Source organism: Neodiprion lecontei, chromosome 4 (assembly GCF_021901455.1).
Source record: "Neodiprion lecontei isolate iyNeoLeco1 chromosome 4, iyNeoLeco1.1, whole genome shotgun sequence".
NCBI classification, from domain to species: Eukaryota; Metazoa; Arthropoda; class Insecta; order Hymenoptera; family Diprionidae; genus Neodiprion; species Neodiprion lecontei.
Window position 1 is genome coordinate 11,583,080 of NC_060263.1, and position 5,234 is coordinate 11,588,313.

At 52.2% G+C, this 5,234-nt stretch overlaps 1 pseudogene; it reads right to left on the reverse strand.

The window, feature by feature from the left end:
- The window catches only part of LOC124294309, a 7,318-nt pseudogene extending 2,307 nt beyond the window's left edge, over positions 1-5,011 (reverse strand).
- Between the last annotated feature and the right edge of the window lie 223 nt (positions 5,012-5,234).

Consider the following 5,234-nt stretch of genomic DNA (forward strand, 5'->3'; position numbering starts at 1 on the left):
GAAATGATGGAATCGACAGGCCACCAATCTTAACGTCTGCATAGAAATACGCATTCGGAACATCGTGTGGAAGATCGAGCCATTTCCGGACGTAGCCTCTCACGGTAATGTCTAACCTATTCAATAAACTGATGTTCGTCGATCCTAACACTAGCATATGGTACAGGCCGGGAATAACCATAGACCGCAGAGCGAATAGACGCTGCTGCGGCTTGAGGGGAGCCGCACGTAGCTGTTCAATCTCCTTCTTGAGGCGATCTAGCGGATAACTCGAAAGTCGTCCTTCAGGAGTAAACGGAACCCCGAGGTATTTCCATTCGTCCGACCTCTTTAGTGCGGGTATAGGACGGCCTAGGTACTGAAATCTTTGCCTTGAGTCGACTACGGACTTCTTTCCTTTGGGAACAGTTTTCAGAGACACGGTAAAACATTTCGATGTGTTGACACGTAGGCCACATTTTTGCAAGTATTGTGCAGTAATGTCGAGCAGCTCTTGGAGCCCGACAGGAGTAGTCGCGAAGAGCACGAGGTCGTCGGCGTAACCCATGGCATTCAACACGGAGCCGCCAACTTGAATTCCCGTTTCTTTCGGAAACATGGAGAACAGCCGATCAATCACCATGTTGAACAGCATCGGAGATAAAGGATCACCCTGCTTCACCCCACAATTAGGGCGAATAGCGCAAGATAGCCAATCCCCGCATTGGAGTTTCGTCGACGATCCACGATACACATTCGCAATATACTCGACCATTGCCTCAGGGACTCCGAAGGAACGGAGTATGTCTAGGATGGTCTCATGTGTGACTGAGTCGGAAGCCTTAGCGACATCTAGCGACGCCAGAAACATAGGTTGGAAATTTTGTTTGGCGTGCTTAATGACGAAATCAATTAAGAAGATGTTCTCGGAACATCCATCAATCGGCTGAAAGGCCTTCTGGCGAGGGTCTAGCCGAATGCGCTTACACATTCGATTAGCCAAGACCTTATGAAAGCCCCTCACTATCGCGGAAGATACCGTGATGGGTCTGAATTAGTCCGGTTCAGAGGCGCCGTCTTTCTTGGGTATAAGGGTGGTCTTGGACTCACAAAGATAATCGGGGAGCTTACCACATAGCATAAAGATGTTAAATATCCGCGTCCAAATACCCGGCGGCACCTTCCTGAACCTCTCTACCGTCAGTGAGTCAGGTCCAGGGGCCGATCCGAGAGAGGGTAAGGCCTCCCTCACCTCCGTACACGTCACAGGATCCCATAGACTGCTGACCACGTCCCGGCTAGCTGTAACTCCAGGTGTGCTGTTACTGCCGGACGTCATTATTCGCTCCCAGAAGGGAACCATGATCTCTTCAACCGGAGCAGACTCTGTCCGCTTATCCCTCAGAATGTCTCGTATCGCTATTGTTCTATTGCGTTTCCATGCTTTTTGGACCCTCGCGAAATCCACCCTTCGAGTTTTACGGCGCGATTGTTCGGTTCTATTGCCGGCCAGTGGTCTAACACCACGCGCTCCTTGTTGTTCTAGGAATGTTTCTCGGAGGTATAGAGACGTCTCCTCGAAAACTTGCGCACGGCTCCAGTTCGCGAGAGACTCGATTATGGTATCAAGCCTGTCACTATTGGCGTCAGGACACACACAAGCCAGCAGACCACGCAAGTGTTGCAGGATGCGCTCACTGAAGTCCTCACAGGAGGGTTCAACAGTCCGCAATCCCGAGCTGTGCCTCTCCGGATTGTTGTTCGCCGGGTTGTGTCTTTCCGGGCCGATGTTTGCCGGTTCGAGATTCGGCTCAGTTAGAGGAAGACCGGCCGCCGCATCCGGATTACGCAGGTCCTCGAGGGCCCGCGTATCCATCGCTTTGTACTCGGCCTTCCATCTCTGGCCTTCAATCGACTCGAGCGTCCTATTCGGCAGGGTAGCCAGGAGCGCTTAATTGATAAATCTGACACCTTGCGACGCCAATCTGGCCTCTTGTCTCGCAAGAAGGGCGGATTCCTCGAGGGACCATCGCGCCTTTACATGCTCGGTATTCTGTCTAGCATCGTACCAGTCTTTGTGGGTTTTCTGGCAGTGAACTCCGCATCCAGTTTTGGTAGTGAAAACCCGACCGCAGCCGGGAAATTCACACGCGAAAGCATCACGCACAGGGTCCTCAGGACCAGGTCTACGTTCATGCAGCGTTGGCACGGCGTCACCAGTGGGCGCGCCGTCGTGATGACCACCTAACATGGGTGCGCCATCCATCCGAGGCTTATTTCTTAAGAGAGTCATAGTTACTCCCGCCGTTTACCCGCGCTTGCTTGAATTTCTTCACGTTGACATTCAGAGCACTGGGCAGAAATCACATTGCGTCAACACCCGCTAGGGCCATCGCTATGCTTTGTTTTAATTAGACAGTCGGATTCCCCCAGTCCGTGCCAGTTCTGAGCTGACCGTTGAATGGCGGCCGAAGAGGACGACGGCAACGGCGAACCGCCGCCGAAGCCTCGCAGCAAGGAAGATCCGCGGGAGGCCAAGGCACGGGACCGAGCTCGGATCCGGTTATTACCATCACCTCGCCCAGGCCCGGCACGTCAGTCAAACCCGCTTCCCGACCAAGCCCGACACGCCCCGATCCTCAGAGCCAATCCTTATTCCGAAGTTACGGATCCAGTTTGCCGACTTCCCTTACCTACATTGGTCTATCGACTAGAGGCTCTTCACCTTGGAGACCTGCTGCGGATATGGGTACGAACCGGCGCGAGACCTCCACGTGGCCCTCTCCTGGATTTTCAAGGTCCGAGGGGAGGATCCGGACACCGCCGCAACTGCGGTGCTCTTCGCGTTCCAAACCCTATCTCCCTGCTAGAGGATTCCAGGGAACTCGAACGCTTATACAGAAAAGAAAACTCTTTCCGGATCTCCCGACGGCGTCTCCAGGTCTTTTTGGGTTACCCCGACAAACTCTCTTGCGAGGGCCCGACTTGTAAACGGTTCCGCTGCCGGGTTCCGGAATAGGAACCGGATTCCCTTTCGCCCGACGGGTGTGTCACATTTCAAACCGCGCGCGCCCACGCCGGGGGAAACGCCGAGCGAGGCCCGACGTTCGCACAATCACCGGCGTCACGACGCGCGTGTCAGGCATAGAAATACACCAACATCGTCATCGGATTTCTCCTAGGGCTTAGGATCGACTGACTCGTGTGCAACGGCTGTTCACACGGAACCCTTCTCCACGTCAGTCCTCCAGGGCCTCGCTGGAGTATTTGCTACTACCACCAAGATCTGCACCGACGGCGGCTCCAGGCAGGCTCACGCCCAGACCCTTCTGCGCACACCGCCGCGCCGCGACCCTTCTACTCGTCAGGGCTTCATGACGGCCTAGGCCGCCTCGTATGCCGCTGACGGCCAAGTATAGGCGCGACGCTTCAGCGCCATCCATTTTCAGGGCTAGTTGTTTCGGCAGGTGAGTTGTTACACACTCCTTAGCGGATTCCGACTTCCATGGCCACCGTCCTGCTGTCTTAAGCAACCAATGCCTTTCATGGTATCCCATAAGCGTCGACTTTGGCGCCTTAATTCGGCGTTTGGTTCATCCCACAGCGCCAGTTCTGCTTACCAAAAGTGGCCCACTTGGCACTCTGATGTGGCTTCATAGTTCAAGCAAGCCAGAGATCTCACCCATTTAAAGTTTGAGAATAGGTTGAGGTCGTTTCGGCCCCAAGGCCTCTAATCATTCGCTTTACCGGATGAGACTCGTGTACGTTTTGTACGCAAGTGCCAGCTATCCTGAGGAAAACTTCGGAGGGAACCAGCTACTAGGTGGTTCGATTAGTCTTTCACCCCTATACCCAGTTCCGACGATCGATTTGCACGTTAGAATCGCTACGGACCTCCATCAGGGTTTCTCCTGACTTCGTCCTGACTAGGCAGAGTTCACCATTTTTCGGATCCCAACGTGTACGCTCTGGGTGCGCCTCTTCTCGCAGTAAGAACGAGAGGCCCCGGGAGTGCGAGGCCGCATCGTGACGCGGCCCATCCTCCCTCGGTCAGCGCGGGGCTGAACTTTTCTTTCATTTTGCCTTCAGGTTTGCTCGTCCCGATGACTCGTGCACATGTTAGACGCCTTGGTCCGTGTTTCAAGACGGGTCCTGAAAGTACCCAAAGCAATAGCGTCGCTGACCGGTATTTGATAATTCGAACGAGCCAGCCAGAGGACACCGCCAGCCAACAGCTGGCCAGGCCCGGGGACGGCGCGAGGTCCGACCACCGGGAATCGCTGACCGCGCTTGCGGCGGGCCCGACGCAGTTCAATGCGGCTCTATACGGTGCGGGTACCGCCGGGCAGCCGGACGGGCAACCGGTGGTCTGATCCGACGACAACGCCGAGACAGGCAGCCGACCAGGCCTAAGACCGACACCCAACGGGTCGCGACGTCCTACTAGGGGAGATGTGCACGTCGGCGCCGCCGGACATTGCACCGCGACCGAGTGCCGTGGACGCGAGGCCCCGACATCACGAGCCGCGGCGAAGCCTGCGTCGCTGACGATGAATCTCCGTGTTCGATCTTTCGGGTTTCTCAGGTTTACCCCTGAACGGTTTCACGTACTCTTGAACTCTTTCTTCAAAGTTCTTCTTAACTTTCCCTTACGGTACTTGTTCGCTATCGGTCTCGTGGTCATATTAACCCTTCGGAACTATCGTGTAGAGAGATTCTCTCACACTTTTCTAAAAACTTTTTTTCCTTTCAAAACTCAAATGGAATGACCCCCTGAAAATTATTTTAACTTCCTAAAATTTAATGCTCTAAATGATACGAAAAAGAAAAATTTCTCAAACTTGAAAAATGAAGAAAAAAAATTATTTATTCATTAACTGTGAGAGTTTCTCTCGTCACGTGAGTAAAGTCAGGCACGTAAAAAATTGCTATTCGTATGACTTCGTTTAGTTTCGGCTGTCTCCGTAGTTTCTAGCTGCCATTTTAAATGTATATAAATATACAAATGCACAGTATTCTAAAGCTTGTGTACAAGTGTACCACTATTGTTCATTGAAAACTAAAAATGTAATAATTTATAAATAATTATTCTTAGTTGTATGCTAGTTCATAAGTGTTATTATTTATTCAGTGTATAAACAAAGTAAGTAAATTCGACACATAATGTATTAATGTTTTTCTGTTATAAACACATATGTAACCTAAAAATATGTTTCAACTTGAGTGTGATTGTTTATAAAGATTCATAAATTATG